At 31.4% G+C, this 18228-nt stretch overlaps 1 protein-coding gene and 1 pseudogene across 3 annotated transcripts in view; one reads left to right on the top strand and one right to left on the bottom strand.

The window, feature by feature from the left end:
* The window catches only part of LOC149894193 (mitogen-activated protein kinase kinase kinase 2-like), a 162605-nt gene that overhangs the window by 15089 nt on the left and 129288 nt on the right, over positions 1–18228 (bottom strand). The gene's annotated exons all lie outside the window — the stretch shown is intronic.
* On the top strand, positions 9689–11894 carry LOC149894195 (uncharacterized; annotated as a pseudogene).

Raw genomic sequence — 18228 nt, forward strand, 5'->3', positions numbered from 1 at the left:
AAAAAAAACCACCAAAAGAAAAAAAACCCATCGATCCTAAATGGAAAAGACTTGAAAACATCAGAACTCATCCTATCACTTTAAAAATAACCCATGTTGAAACGGGAAATTTGATCGAATATAGCTCTCTTTACAAATTAAGAAAAGAAACGGGACACTGTTGGAAATACTTTGACGATAAACACGGATAAAAAATAAAAGTGATCAGGTCATGAAATTTAAATTTGTTGAAAATTTAAATTTTTTCTTTTTCAAAGAATTAAAAAAATTGAAAATGGGTTAAATAATTTTTTTTTGTATGTAAAATGAGTGACAAAGCAAAGAAAAAAGTCTCAATGGCATCATTGCAAAGGGATGCTAAAGAAAGAGCGATAAAACGCTATACAAGAATGACAAGAGAAGAGCTTGTTGAGGCCTTAAAAAACACGAGTGGGTTTGAGGCAAGACCGTTGCCCGCTCCGATGGTTGATGAAAAGCCTACAGTGGTTAGGTTTGTTCGACCTCCTGTTAAAGTTTCTGTAAAATCTGCAAAAGTGCGGTTTGTTGTTAAGGATAATAAGCCTCCCATTGCTCCAAAACCATCCATTATTCCACCTGTTAAACCTCCCATTGCTCTAAAACCATCTTTCCTTGATTATCCTGTTGTCGATTCAACTCCTGTGCTTGCTCCTGGTTTTTTTTCAAGAATTGCAACAGCTGTCTCTAACGGTTTCAACCAAGTGCTTACTACCATTGATCCATACGTTCCAACACCTGTGAAGAATGCAGTGAGCAATGTCAAAAATGGAGTGGAAAAAACGATAAAGTCTCTCAAAGGTCTTGTATTTGATGCTCAATCCACAAGATCGGTACCACAAATAAAGTTTCAATTGACCAATCATGCATTGGAGAATATTGCCAAACAATTTTCATATCAAGTCGAAGGAGATTATCGTGACGCTTCTGCCTTTTTAGATTTGGTGAAAGACGGTGTGATGAAAATTCTTTAAAAAAATAAAAATAAAAGAGCGTACATTGTTTTGACTTGCGAGATGACGAATGTTTCAAATGGTGCGTCTCAAGGTTTTTGAACATGAAAGAGAAACACGGTGAAAGAATTGACAAAGACTTGATTGAAAAATCGAAAGAGTTGAATTGGGAAGGGATTGAAATTCCAGTCAAAGTAGATCAAATTAAAAAATTTGAAAAAAATAATCCAGACATCAGCGTGAATGTTTTCATGTGCGAAAATAAATCCATTCAACCTTTACTATCATTGAAATGTTTAAACAGAAAACATTTAATTGATTTGCTGCTCATTTCAGACGAAAAAACAAATCATTATTGTCTGATCAAAAATTTGAGTCGACTCATTTCCTCCCAATCATCAAAACACAAAGACAAAAAATATTTTTGCAGAAATTGCTTGCAAGGTTTCAAATCTGAAGAAGTGCTTCTTAAACATTGGCCTTATTGTATTGATCATGAATGCGTAAAAATGGAGCTACCTAAAAAAGGAACCAACCTTCAGTTTAAAGACTACAACAGATCGATGAGAGTTTCATTTGTGGTTTATGCCGACTTTAAAAGTTTCCTCAAACCGGTAGATTCGTGCGAACAAGACCCAAGCCAGTCGTACACCAAAAAGTTTCAAAAGCACGTTCCAAGTTCCTTTTCTTATTTCATCAAATGTTTTGACGAAACCGTTTACGATAGTGGTCCGTCCATTTCCGAATCGTCAAGCGAGAAAGACGACGTTGCCCAATTTTTTGTTGAAAGTTTGGAAAGAGAAATAAAAGAACTTTTTGGAAAGACCGTGAAAAAAAATATGGTTATTACAAAAGAGGATGAAAATCATTTCAAATCCGCGACAGTTTGCCACATTTGCGAAGAAAAAATTCTCGATGATGACAAAGTGCGCGATCACTGCCATTTTACTGGAAAATATCGAGGAGCCACCCACAACAATTGCAATTTGAAATACAAAATTCCAAATTCGTTCCTGTCGTTTTTCACAATTTGTCAGGTTACGACAGCCACCTGTTCATCAAGAAGTTGTCTGGTGGAAAATTAACCTGCATTCCAAACAACGAGGAAAAATACATCAGCTTCTCGAAAAAAGTCAAAGTGAGGGATTATATTGGAAAAAATGGAAAACCAAAAGAAAAAATAATTGAATTGAGATTCATCGACAGTTTTAAATTCATGGCCTCCAGTTTGGACAATTTGTCTAAAAATTTAAAGCCAAAACAGTTCAAAAACCTCGCAAAATATTTTGAAGGAAAAAAATTTGATTTTTTATGCAAAAAAGGCGTGTACCCTTACGATTGGATTGACTCATTCAATAAATTTCATGAAAAGCAATTGCCTCTAAAAGAAGCGTTTTTCTCCAAACTCTACCACGAGGAAATTAGCGACTAAAATTATGCGCATGCGCAAACAGTCTGGAACGAGTTTCACTCCCAAACGTTCAGGGATTATCACGATTTGTACAACGTGTCTGACGTTTTGATTCTGGCAGATCTCTTTGAAAATTTCAGGGACGTTTGCATGAAAAATTACAAGCTCGACCCCGCCTGGTATTACACATATCCCGGGTTGGCTTGGGACGCTTGTTTGAAAATGACAAAAATAAAACTGGAATTGTGGAGCGATCCTGACATGCTTCGCATCGTCCAAAAAGGAACCCGTGGAGGAATCAGCATGATGTCAAACCGACTTGGAAAATCGAACAACAAATACATGGGAGATTCGTTCGATTCGAGCAAAGAGTCATCCTTCATTCAATATTTGGACGCCAACAACTTGTACGGATGGGCTATGGGCAAACCTCTTCCCACTCACGGTTTCGAATGGATGGCTGAAGACGAACTTTCCAATTGGAAATCCATGCCTTGCATTTTGGAAGTTGATTTGGATTAAACAGAAAGTATTCACGACAAACACAACGATTACCCTCTGGCTCCTGAAAGAATGAAAATTGAAAAAGTGGACAAACTCGTTCCAAATTTAAACGACAAAAAGAATTACGTCCTTCACAGCGAAAACCTGATATTGTATGAACGATTGGGAATGAAAATTTCAAAGGTGCACAGAGGCATCAAATTTGAGGAACAGGATTGGATGAAACCATACATTGACCTCAACACCAATCTGAGAACAAAAGCCACCAACGACTTTGAAAAGGATTTTTTCAAGCTAATGAACAATTCGGTGTTTGGAAAAACCATGGAAAACATTGAAAAGCGAGTGAACGTTAGACTGGTGACAAAAAAGGAAGAAGCAATAAAATTGTCGGCCAAACCAAATTACACCAGACACACGATTTTCGATGAAAACTTGATCGCCGTTCACATGAAAAGAACAAATCTGCTTTTCAACAAACCAATTTATTAGACTCGCTGATTTATGAAATCAAAACGGACGATTTTTACAAAGACGTTGTCGAGGATGTTGAAAGCAAATTCGACACGAGTGAATTTGACAAAAACCATCCTGCCATTCAAAGCGTTGGGTTTAAGGTTGGTGCAAACAAAAAGGTCATTGGGATGTTCAAAGACGAAACAGGAGGAAAACAGATTGAAGAGTTTGTCGGTCTTCGGTCGAAATTGTACTCTTACAAAATACATGAAAAAGAACACAAAAGATGCAAAGGAGTCAAAAGAAATGTCGTACAAAAATACATCACCCACGACGATTACAAAAAATGTCTCGAAACCAAAAAAGAAAAGGTAAACAAAATGAACGTCATACGATCCCATTTGCACGACATTTACACGGAAGAAATCAACAAAGTCTCTCTCAGCGCCGCCGATGACAAAAGAATCATTTTGGAAGATGGAATTCACACCTTGGCTTACGGACATTTCAAATTAAAAAAAACCGAGCAAGAACCCGAGCAAGAGGAAGAACCCAAACAAGAACCCAAACAAGAGGAAGAACCCAAACAAGAGGAAGAGTCAGAGGCAAAAAGGTTGATCGCAGAGTGCAGAAAGATAATCGCAGAGAACAAAGAAATTTCAAAGAAGTCAAAAATGTTGATCGCAGAGTGCAGAGAGATAATAGCAGAGTCCAAAGGATTTTAAAAAATTTAACAAAGTCCAGAAAATGGTAAGAAATTTTTATTATCACGGGAAGAAATACTGTGACAAGACTTCAGCGCAGATTTTTTTGAAAAAAAGATAAGTCAACGCATCAAAGTTATCAACCTTAACTATGCAAAAATGATAATGCAAAAATTGAAATTTTTTTAGCAAAGAAAAAATTTCAATTTTTTTTTGATGAAATTTTTTTTGATTTTTTTTTTAATTTTTTTTTTATTTTGATTTCTTAATTTTTTTAATGTTTTTTTTTTGATTTTTTTAATTTTTTTAATGTTTTTTTTTGATTTTTTATGATTATTTTATGATTTTTTTTTTTGTCCCAGAACTCTCATAGTATAGTAGTTGCGTAAGTCGATTTTCAAAACAAACTAAGCGTATTGCGTGTTTCTGACGATGGTAAAGAGTACGCAACTTACTTTTGCTTGTATTTCCCCAAGCAATATTTGCATAGGCAATATAACTATGTATAAATGAGTAGTAGAGTTGGATTAAAATGGTTTTGCATTCTCATCAAGATAAATGCGAAGAAAACTAGTAAAAGTTTCCTTTTTTATTTCTAGTTCATCAATAAGAATTTTTGGCATGGTTGTTGGTAAAAAACGTTTTTTAGATATAGGGTGAAATAGAATGTATTTTGTTTTATCAAGGTTTAAGGTTAATTTGTTACATTTAAACCACACAGATACGCATTTAAGTTCTCTGTTTATATCAGAAAACAGCTCATTAATATTACTGTTTGGTAAGAACAAATTCATATCATCAGCAAACATGATACTCCGAAGATTAGTTGCTTTGCTTAAATCATTAATATAAATTAAAAACATAAGAGGACCTAGAATAGAGCCTTGTGGAACACCGCAGGCTATTTCAATAGTCACTTTGAAGGCCAACATTATAGGTAAGAAAGTGCTTTTTATTTGAAAAGTAACTATGAAACCATTTTAGGATTTTGTTTTTGATTCCATGGTATTCGAGCTTTTTAAGCAATATTTCATGGTCAAGGGTATCGAAAGCCTTCGAAATATGAATTAAGACTCCTAGGATGAATTAAGACTCCTAGACTCCTAAAAACCTACGATTTAGAATATAGTATATTTTTTTGGTCAAAATATTTAAATAATCTGTTATATTTTATTCTTTTTTTTTTTTATTCTAATAATTTTGAAAAAGTTGAAAGAACCGAAATCGGGCGATAGTTGTTAATATTTGTTTTATCGCCTTGTTTGTAAATTGGTATGAGTTTCGCAATTTTCAATTGATCCGGGAAAACTCCTTGTTTTATAGATGCATTAAATACTTTATAAAGAATATCTTTCAGACTTTCATAACAATCTGCAACTATGTTACCACTTACTTCATCAGCACCAATAGCTTTATTTCTTCTGAATTATCCCACGACGAGCTCGATATAGCTTAAAGACTATATTGAGCTCGTCGTGGGATAATTTAGAAGAATACTCATTGTTATAATGAGATTTATTTATAGGAAACAAGTAGTCTCCAATTTCAGTAAAAGTTTATTAAATATGTTTGCAATTTTGCTCGGTTCACATGTATTTACATCTTCAAATTTTATAGTTTATGGTAAAAAACTTAAGTGATTTTTTGATTTTCTTGTTATCTCTTTTATTATTTGCCAGGTGCGCGTTGAGTTGTTTTTAAACTTCTTGATCAGATTAGTATAATAATTTTTATTAAGATTTTTTGTGAATTTTTTCAAATAAATTTTTATAATTTTTGTATATTTCTTCATTTGGAGAAGATTTAGTTTTTAAATATTTAATATGCAACTTATAGTTTATTTTCGAAGATTTTTTTAAGCCTTTTGTAATCCAAGAACTATTGAAGGTTTTATGACAACTTATTTACATACTGGAAAGTTCGCGTCATATACTGAGTAGAATGTTTCAAAGAATTTATTATAAATAGTACTTAGATCTTCATTAACGTTAATGTGCCCCCAACGAAGTAATGATAGTTGATGTTTTAAAATCATTAATTTTTTTGACGTTGTAAATTCGTTTTTTTACAGTTCTACTTTGTTTAATTTTATTTGATAATGTTGTGTTAAGGGTTAGGAAAATATGAAGTGGTCGGATATATCAGTTTTTACGATACCTTTTTGGATGGAGTTATTAAAGATGTCTGTAGTAAAAATATTGTCAGTGAGAGTAATAGAATTTTTCATTACTCTAGTTGGATGATTGATTAAGGGAATTGCGCCTGCTAAAAAAATTTCATCATAGATACTTCTCACTTTTTTGTCTTTGTTACAAATAAGACAATCCATATTAATATCCCCAATTATAAAGTTTTTTTTCTTTCATTGTTACCAGCGTGAACTATATTATGTTGCAAATAAAAGCTAAAATTTTTGCAAGCGCCGTCAGGTGGCCTATAGCAGCTGCCTATAAGTATTTTTTTTCCTTTGTTAATTTTTTTTCTTTGTTAATTTTTCTTTGTTTTTTTTTTAGGCTTTGTTAAGTTTTCTTTGTTAATTTTTATATTTCTTTTACGCTTTAAAGTTGTTTCTTTTTCAAGTAGTGGTATATATATTTTTTTGCATATATTTTTCAAAACTTTTGTTAAAGTTATCCGTTTTTAAATTACGATTGACGAATAAGAACAATTTTTTTACTGTTTGATTATAGTAAAATCTTTTTGACTCAAGAAGATTTTACTATAATCAAACAGTAAAAAAATTTGTTTATTAGTTGCCATTCAGCTTCTTCCTGAAAGAAATTGCAGCATACAAAATTTGCGTGTACTTAAAATATATCAATAAAGTTTATTGATATATTTTATCAATAAACTTTATTGATATATTTTAAGTACACGCAAATTTAAGGAAACTTTAGTGGCCTTCTTGGCAAAAGATGTGCTAAAAATATTCAGGATTTAGATCAAATTTTGTTTGAACCTGTCACAAATTCTATAGTTGATGGCTATATTCCAAAAGAAGTACTGAAAGACCTTAGTAGTGATCAAAGAATTTAATTTGAGTATTGCAAAGGAGCAGGGTCAGGTAAAGTTGCTGATAAATGGGCTGTTTATAAAATTGGTCCACTTAACCTTGCAAGGTGGTTAACTCTAGCTATTCTCATTCTCTGTTTATACACAAGAGATAATGAACCAAACCAGTCTTTAAAAAAACTAGTCTACTTTATTGTTCAAGTTTTTGCTCCAGCATGGTTTGAAATAAAGACATCATCCAAGCTGCACTACTCTCCTCGTTTTCTTTTTTCCGCTATCGCACAGTGGGTCAGAATGCCCATTTTTGTGCCAAAATTATTTTTTTATTAAATATTATTAAATTTGATATAAATAACATACTTAGAGCTTCTAAACATATTTGTGACTAAAAAAAATGATTTTATTAATTTTTTTTTCTTAATAATTATAAAAACAGCAAAAAAAAATAAAAAAATGCATTTTTTCACATCTTATCAACTCAATTCAAACACAATCCACAGAATAAACATTAAAAAATTACATTTTACTGTTTTTAATAGGTACACAATCTTATGAAAAAAATACTTTCATGTCTTATCAACTCATTCAAACACAATTTACAACTTTAAGGCAACCATCTATGTCTGCATATATTTAAATGAAGTATTTAAAAATTTACAATGTTATCTCCTGATAATAATAACTCCAAAACCTCAACGGGAAAGTCTTTCTTTTTTGAAGTGCAGGTTCGCCTCAAAGATGCTATGACAGGATCAGATGAGCATAGAAATCTTTTCAAAATGTCCTCATTTGCCATACATCTTGAAGCTTTTCGAGCATGACGTTCACGAAACCGTTTGAAAAATTTGTTTGTTGCCTCCTGTGCTTCTTCACTCATCATTCCAATTGGCAGTGAGATTCTATTAATGATGGCTGGGCCGTGGATCAGCAGTTTGTGGAGGCTTTTTGGCATGTAGTACCATGGGTACAGTTTCACAAACAACTTTGCAGTTTCTGTACACATCATGGTAAACTTTTCAGTATTTATTTCATAGCCACTTGATATGCTTAACAAAATAATGTGCAATTTTAAAATTAGTTCCTCATTGACACCTGTTATATTTGCAAAAGAAATGGCATCAGTAAATGCTCGTCGAGAAGTGTTGCCATCATTAGATGTACCAGATCCTCTAGACTTTGGTTGATTAACAACGAGGCCCATCTGTTGAAGAAAAGCTTGTTGGATGTGAGACTTTGTTTCAGTAACTTGTGCTTTGTCTTCTGCTGTTCTTGCTTGCCACTTTTTGATAGGCAACTTGTAACCAATATGCAGAAAACATTCAAAACATCGAATCCAGCAATGCAGTGTAGATAAACCATACTGCAAGCCTTTTGCCTGGTAATTTCTTACTATGCAGGCATCAATGTTGTTCATCTCTTTTGGTGAGCATCCACAGATAGAGCAACACTGACTTGAGTTAGTGGCCTCAGATAAAGCTGTGTGTACTTTTCCATCAACCGTTGTTATTTCAATCACATGCTTTACTTGAAGTACTTTTCCATTGTTTAATATAATTTTTGTACAATTTAAATTCCTTATTTCTTCTTTTAGTTGAGCTTCTTCAGAGATTATAATATCTTTAGACTCTTTTTAAAATTGAAAAAAGCAAAGGGCGACAATACAGAGTTGATAATGGTTTTAGGTTTCGCCACAAAGTTGTCTTTTTTCCACCAGCAAATGAGCTCAAGTCAAGTGGTACTATGCAAGTTAAAAACAATGACTCTTCTATTTGTATATTACGGATACCATCTTTAGACACTGTTTGCTTATAGACACTTTGTCCTGTTGAGCCATCAAATCCTGCCTTGTGTCTTAAAGTAGCAAAAATGGTTGTATCACCAGCAACTGTTTCAATTACTTCATTCTGTACTTGACATAGTCTTTGTGCAGTGTGGTCGACCAAGCTCTGCATTGAGATTTTAGCAAAAAAATCATCTATCTCTATTTCATTTGGATAGCAAGATAATTTTGCTGCCTTTATTATGTGATAAGAAGGATAAAGTTCACAGTTTTTTCTCAAAGCAGCATTTCGATGTAGTTGATATCCATCTTTGGTCATATTTGTATCTAAAAGTAAAGCTAGAGCCTCATTGCCAGAGAGTTGTTGAGATATTTTGTTACTATTGTCAAAAATTCTCTTTACTGCATGTACCTCATCAAGTTTATTTTCTTTTTTAAGAGAAACTTTTGCTGCAAAAAGTAGTTTATTCGATGAATGCCCATGTTGTAGAGAGTTGGTGCGCCTGTACTTTGTTCAAAGTGAACAGCCATCAAAATTCTCAATTGAAGGCCTGCCACGTGTATCTTGTTTCACAGGAATATCAGTAAAAACATCAATCTGTCTGTAGCCACTCTTTATGCTTTTTTTCGAAACAAATACGGTTACCTTTTAAGTCCTGCCATCTCTTTCTTAAATGAATTAGCAATCTTTCCAGCTTAGGGTTAGGGTTTACCAGATTCATACCATTGATAACATCCTTTAAAACACCATGGTCAGAGATTTTTAATTTATTTTCTAGCATGTAGGTATATATACCAATGTATTTCATTTTAACTTATAGATTCTAAAATACATTCATTAAAAATCATTTAAATGACAGTATATTTATGCCCAAAAGTTTAAAGATGATGTGTTTTATTTTTAATTAAAAAGCCAAGTGATTAATTAAAAATTAACTAATTAAAAAAACTCGTGATTTGTTTATCGCGGGCAAAATTTTAGTTAAAACTTGCTATCTAAAAGTTAATTTGTGGGCAAGGTGGTACTTTGTTAAGGCTAAAACTAACTTTAAATTATAATATATATACTTAGTAAAGATTTTAATGCATTTTCAGACTCGAGGATATTGGAGGTTTTTTTAATTAAATAAAGTAGGCACAAATTTACACTAAAAAACCTGTAAAAACACATCATCTTAAAATTAAATAAAATTTCTTACTTACAAGCAAAAAATTTGCAAGGAAGTTATTTTGTTTCAAAGAGTATCAATCTATCAATATATAAAAAAATTATAGAGCAAATAACTTTAATTAAAAAATAGTTTAGTGGAAAACTCTTTTGAGGAATTCTTCCAGTGCCAATGTCACTCTTCACGATGAGACAATCAATTTATCTAAATTTGAATCAAGCTTATGTACTTTTTGCTTATCTTGTACCTGGTTGTCCTCATAACTGTAAGCCCACTAGTGCAGTGACTAATATTATTTCATTAGCATTCCTACAAGGTTCTCTTCAAGCTAAGCAGGTAAAAAAAAGTTTTTGGTGATAGTACATAAATATTAACTACAAAAGTTATATTTTAGAACAAATTATATTTAGGTTACTACTGGAATCATAAAAAGTAAAATGGCTTTAAAAAATTTGATTGATGGATCTACTTTTGTTTATCTACAGGAGGAAATCCTCTTAAAGTCGCAATTGGCACACCAGAAAATAGAAGTTCTATCCGGCAACTTTCCCTTGAAATAATCAAGCAATTACAGGTTGAACTAGAGCAGTCAAATAGAAAAACAAGAGATAGTTGCGACTCTACGCAAAGGCTTAGGAAGTAAACTATCCATAGAGCCAAATATTTTTGGTCGTCTTTCTGAATTAGAAGATTATATTTCTAATTACTACTATGTACAGAAGTGTGCATTTGTTGACAGTATAGGCTATGTAATTTTAAGAGATCTTGTTTATGTTCAAAACACATCAGATTTTGTTCTAGACTTGCTAAAATTATGTGGTTTAGACCCAACTTTAGCCTTTAAAAGGATTTCATTGGATGGCGGTGGTTCATTTTTTAAAGTGATTATCAATATCTTTGATTGTCATAAGAATAATGATAATTCAGATGAGTTTTTGAATAGTGGTGTACAACGATCACAATTTCTAGCTATTGTTGAAGATATTCCTGAATCTAATTATAATTTCAGGCAAATTAAAGAAAAGTTAAATTTACAATGTGTCAATTTTTATGTTGCTTTTGACCTAAAATGTGGAAATGCGTTATTTAACTTATCTGTGCATTCTGGGAAAAAAGCTTGTTTATGGTGTGAGGGAATATCCACATTAGATTCAGGGACAAAACGAACTCTTGACAGTATTGATTATTGGTACAATAAGTATTTAGAAAATAAATCAGTTAAATCATCCATGAAAGACTTCATGAACTGCATTAATCCTCGAGTTTTGTATATTGATCTAGATCCAGATACTTTACTGAGCAACTAGTTCCTCCGCCTGAACTTCATTTATTAATTGGCTTTGTTTCACTGCTAGGAAATTTTTTGCTGGATGTCTGGCCAGGATTTGATGATTGGCTAAAGTCAAAAAATGTCTTTCAGAGAGGCTATCAAGGTAGAGGCTGGGATGGAAACAATTCAAACAAAATATTAGAAAACGTAGATTCCCTTGAAATAAAAATGTTAGAGTTGTTTACATGTTTGGTTCCAATTGCTCAGTGTTTAAAAGATTTTCGTAACGTAAAAAATAGTTGTTTTTCTAGCAAGTTACAACCTGGCATCAAAGAAGCAATAACAAATTTAAAAAGTTCATTTCTTTCTGCACAAGAGGATGCATTGAATTTAAATAAAAAAATTAATACAACATGGAAAGTTCACATTCTACTCTGTCATGTACAGTATATGTGAAATACCATAACCAAGGATTAGGAAACTTTGCTGAACAATGTGGGGAAAGTATTCATGCAAAGTTTAAACCAACATGGAATAGATTTAAGAGACAAAAAGAGCATCTAGATCATGGTGACAGGCTACTATCAGCAGTGGTGGATTTTGGAGCAAAAAGAATTTAATTTTGATTACGTTTATGAGTATACTTGTACTAATACATACATACATACATACATTACATACATACATACATACATACATACATACATACATACATACATACATACATACATACATACATACATACATACATACATACATACATACATACATACATACATACATACATACATACATACATACATACATACATACATACATACATACATACATACATACATACATACATACATACATACATACATACATACATACATACATACATACATACATACATACATACATACATACATACATACATACATCTACATACATACATACATACATACATACATACATACATACATACATACATACATACATACATACATACATACATACATACATACATACATACATACATACATACATACATACATACATACATACATACATACATACATACATACATACATACATACATATACATACATACATACAGAAATACATACATACAGAAATACATACATACATACATACATACATACATACATACATACATACATACATACAGAAATACATACATACATACATACATACATACATACATACATACATACATACATACATACATACATACATACATACATACATACATACATACATACATACATACATACATACATACATACATACATACATACATACATACATACATACATACATACATACATACAGAAATACATACATACAGAAATACATACATACATACATACATACATACATACATACATACATACATACATACATACATACATACATACATACATACATACATACATACATACATACATACATACATACATACATACATACATACATACATACATACATACATACATACATACATACATACATACATACATACATACATACATACATACATACATACATACATACATACATACATACATACATACATACATACATACATACATACATACATACATACATACATACATACATACATACATACATACATACATACATACATACATACATACATACATACATACATACATACATACATACATACATACATACATACATACATACATACATACATACATACATACATACATACATACATACATACATACAGAAATACATACATACAGAAATACATACATACAGAAATACATACATACAGAAATACATACAGAAATACACACATAAACATACTACTATACATGCACATATACATTTTAGCTGTATTTTAACTTTTAATAATAGTTAAAATAGAGCTAAAATGTCTAATACAAATACAACAATGGTGTCATCATAAAAATAAATTAAAAACTCAACCAATGCCAAAAATTATATCTGAATGTGTAACTAATGGATAAATGTAAAATATTTGTACTTACCAGCGTAACGGTTATATTAAGAGGTGTAGGAGAGTTTGAGTTTAAAAGTTTAATTAAAGGGTAAAAAAAGCGATTGAAAGAAAAAAAATGATAAAAAGCTTCAAACTAAACTAACTCTATTGAATAGTTTTAATTATTGAATGAATCTATTTGAATAATTTTAATAATTAGTCGCATGGTCTAAGTGAATATGTTCACTTAGACCATGCGACTAATTATTAAAATACATTTATAAAACTTACGGGAAACTTTAATGATTCAATAACACGCGGTACACAGTCGGTTAATGGTTGGCAAGAAATGCCAACAATTAGCCAACTATAGCCAATACTGGCCCGTCAGTTGGACCAACTAAAGCGTGTTTACTGGGACATTTTAGTCTATGGTTTGCCAAATATCGTCAAAAACGCAACACTATAAATGTTTTTTATTTATTTGTAGGGTCATATCTCTAAAACTAAAGGTTTTTGAATATTGCTATTTTGTCTAAAGGTTCTACATACTATCATAATGATATGGATTAAAAATTTGCTATTTTAAAAATTTCTCTGCTGAGTTATTCTGAAAGCAATATTGCAAAAGAAGTGAAAAACCCTAAAATAACGTGTGTTTCAACCCCTAAAACTTGATGTGGGCAAATTTTTGTTGTTTTTTTAATTGTATTATTGGAAAGTCCTTATTTCAAAATTTTAGAAACAATAAAAACTGTCTTGGAGAGATTTTTCTTATGAACGAAAAAAACTTGGTCAATATATAAATTTTTTGAAAATTATATATTATCATACTGCATCAAAATCAAAGCTTATTGTGCCAAAAATCAAAATATTTTAATGTTCAAAAAATATTTTTTAACATTTGGTTGAGTTATTTCTAGGAATTTTCGGATCTGGGTACCCGACTTTTTTCGGACACGGCGAGTCTGTGGCTGAATACCCGGTCTAAGACTCGACGAGTCTCGTGATTTGAGTGCCTGGACTTCTTTCGGACGCATTAGGGTGTTTTTTTGAATCCCTGACCTCTCTAGTCTTCTGTATGTGATGCATAATAGCATGCTTAGATAATGCTGTAGTTGTATTATTGCTAGGGCAACCCACGGTAAAAAAAGTTCATAAAATTAACGGTTGGATCAAAACTGTCAATTACAAAATAGTTGGGTAAATCTAATCCAGAAAGAGGCAAAATATAAATTATAATATTTTCTAATGTATTTTAAAACAATTTTGTATCATTTAAGAAACTCTTCAAGGTATTGGAAGTGTGCACTTTAAGAAAATATTAATATGGAACATGAGTTGACAATACGCTAAAGCCTATTAAATTAAATGTTGAAGCTTTTAGTAGAAACGCTGCTAATCTTGCAACAGCCCAATTAGCAATTGATTTTATGTTAAGAAAATTAAAAGAATCTAATGGTACTTTAAGTAGAGAGCTATTAATGACAATAAAAACTAGAATATATAGCCATTAAATTCAAGATTTAGAAGAGCTATTTTAAACTCTTGAAGATGGTACTACGCCAAGGAAAAGAAAAAAACTTACAACGAATATTGAAGAGATTCTCTTATTATCTATAAAATACTGCGGATAAATGCATGTTATTGGCAACTTAAAATACTAGAGAAGTTGAGGCAACTGACTATGGGCACCAACCAAAAAGGGGCGCTTGTTTTTTTGTTATATATGTATTTTTTTAGATTTTATTACGAAATTTTAGGCGACGATTATTCATATGCCTAAGAGCACCATCAATCCAACACGTCACAAATGCGGTCCTGGTTATAGATGCAAAATCTAGTTAAACAATACAGTTTTTACAACACATTTTATGCAACAAAAAACTAAAAACAAATATTTTTATGTTAATATATTGTTTATCTACAAAAATAAAATTTGTGATAGAAAAAATTCAGTTGTACGAAACTATAATCAACTTGATTCCAAATTACATATTTAAAATAGCTTCAAATTTGGAATTAATGTCTGAAACAACAATTGACAGTAAATTGTAATATCGACCTGTTGCAGAACTGATTGGATTTGGAATGACTGCAATAACATGCTGCTCAGGAACCCAACAATTGTCCTTGGTGCTAGGCCAGTAAAATGACTGAGCCATACCATGAGGATGCATAAAATCAATGAAAACATCTTCCTGTTCTTTTGAAATTTCACAAACATGTCCAATCCACCAATGTGCATCGTAAATACATGCAACAAAATTTCCAGGACTAAGATCACACAGTGAAACAAATTTGGTTGAGTTGTTGTTGTAACTCTCATTAACGTTTGCAATAAAAGATGTATTGTCATTTAAAATACGACTGACACGAACCTGATTTTCATTTACAGGTACAAATTTGTGATTATCCCGAGTAACTGCAACTGTGTTTCCAGTACTAAATCGTTTCTCTTGATTGTCTTTAATATTGTCTACTTCATCACTATCAACATAAATAAATGAAATACCCGTGATACTTTCCTTGCAAAAATCATATAAATTTAAGGGCATTAAAACTTGATTATCAATTGGCCGTTGAAGACTGGCACGTGCTGCTAAACGCTTCACAGTTCCTCCAATTCCATCACAGGGAGATTTTCCATGACTAGTTGCAAAGAAATTCCATTCTGCTCTAATACCATAGTCAGTATAATGGTGACATAAATTCATAAAATTTTTGAAGTTTTTGTACTGTGCAGCTGAACCGTCACTGAAATAATCAATAAGTTCAAAAGATAAAAATGTTTTAAGTTCAGTTAATAATTTACTAAGAAATACATGAGCAGAAATAATATCGTGATGCATGCAATTACTGATAACACAATAACATTTATTTTTAAGTATGTCATTAAGTTTGTAGTAAACAACAAAAGGATGCAAAGTTGTTTGGCTGTTTTCCCAGTAAAACCCTTGAACAGCATCTTGCACAACAAACGAATAGTTTTCAGAAAAATCCATCAAAATGATCAACTCATTTGATTTCAGTTCATTTTTCAATAATCGCAAATAGTTGTTTTGGTTTTTGGCAATAAAATGATGCTTAGATAAAATAGATACTTTTGAAATTAAATCATCTATGAAGTCGTCTACTGGTAATTGCAAAGATTCTAAAGTTTCACGATCTATTTTTATCCATTGCTTGAATGTTATAGTTTCATCAGATTCAAAGTCTTTAAATTGCTCTTCAAGATAAGCCTTTAACATTTCATTCCCTGGACATTTATCGCAACGATGAAGCATACATTCTTTCTATTTTTTCAATTAGACATTTATAGTCTACCATAACTGGGCTGCTTGCAAGCATTAATTTTATATTCTGGTGAATAGTACATACACAAATACGATGGGTACCTGAAGATCTAACAGTTATACACCATTTTGGACGTAACTTGCAGAATTTGGAAAATCCGACTTCAGCTCCATTTTCTTTTTTATACTCCAAAAAAAGTTCCTTTAAATTAACTAACAGTAATTTTTTTTGCATATGCACTTTTTTTGCACCAATGCGTACAGATACAAAATCCTTTTTCCCTGAACATGTTCTGCTAAAAGCTTCGTGTTCATAAAATTTCAAAATTTTTTCTTTAACATGTTCTGGCAATTTCTTTGCTCCATTTCTTTCTGGAAGTGCTAAGATTTCACTTTTTGCTTTTAACTTTTTTGCTGCTTTAGCCATTCTGTCTGATACTTTAAACTCACTACATATTTTTATTCTTGACCAACTGTTTGGTATAAGAGTTAAAACTTGAATTTTTTCACGGGGATTACTAATTGTAGATATTAGTGGTAGGACACTATTATCTGGTGATAAACCACTAACAACAGCTATTTTTTCTGCAACTGTTATTTGCACTTTCGAAATTTTGCTTTTTACATAACTAGCATGATCTCTCTTACTAACACGTTTTCTTAAAGGTGAAATTCCAAGCTCAGAAAGGCTAGTATTAATAGTGTCAGTTGAACAAAATATATCATCTATGTCATCAATATCGTCAATTTTTTCACTTGAAGAGCTTGTGGTTGAATAAGCTTTGCGGCAATTCGGACACAATTTTTGACCTGGACAAATAACTTTATTTGTTAAATTCGAAAGACAGTCTGCAGTCTCTTGGTCAATACAACTCAAGCCTTTAACTGAGCAACGATTGGCCATACCAAAAGGGTTTAAACAATGGCGCTGTAAATGTGTGTATTTAACCAACAGCAGTGATTTGTGGTGGAAACAAATTAAAGTAATACTTTTAATTAAATTATAAGTTCGCCTCACAATCAAACTCTGTTCCTCGTTCGAAAGTTCTGAGCAAAAGTCAATAAAACCCTTTTTTCGAGAATAAGTACTTAAATGACATAAACTTCCATCAAATTTTCCAATACAACAAGTAGTTAAGTTTTGTTCAACAGACATGTCAGGATAAATTTAAAATAACACTTATTATAACATCTATTCTAATTTTCGTCTTCGAATATTAGATGTGATAAACTTAAATATTTGAAATTAATTTAGAGAGATTTGTCCGTAGAATAATAATATACTTACTAAAATTACCTCAACATGGCAATAGTTAATATACGGACCTTAATATCGTTTTTAAAATATCAAAGACTTTGCAGACCTAACTTAGCTTATAAAGACTAGATTTTTTTCGTTCATAAGAAAGATCTCTCCAAGACAGTTTTTATTGTTTCTAAAATTTTGAAATAAGGTCTTTCCAATAATACAATAAAAAAAAAAAAAAAAATTCACATCAAGTTTTAGGGGTTCAAACACACGTTTTTTTAGGGTTTTTCACTTCTTTCGCAATATTGCTTTCAGAATAACTCAGCAGAGAAATTTTTAAAATAGCAAATTTTTAATCCATATCATTATGATATGGATTAAAAATTTGCTATTTTAAAAATTTCTGTAGAACCTTTAGACAAAATAGCAATATT

This window comes from Hydra viridissima, unplaced genomic scaffold (genome assembly GCF_058129835.1).
Source record: "Hydra viridissima isolate aposymbiotic clone 2 unplaced genomic scaffold, HvirCarnegie_v1 scaffold_1, whole genome shotgun sequence".
Taxonomy (NCBI): Eukaryota; Metazoa; Cnidaria; class Hydrozoa; order Anthoathecata; family Hydridae; genus Hydra; species Hydra viridissima.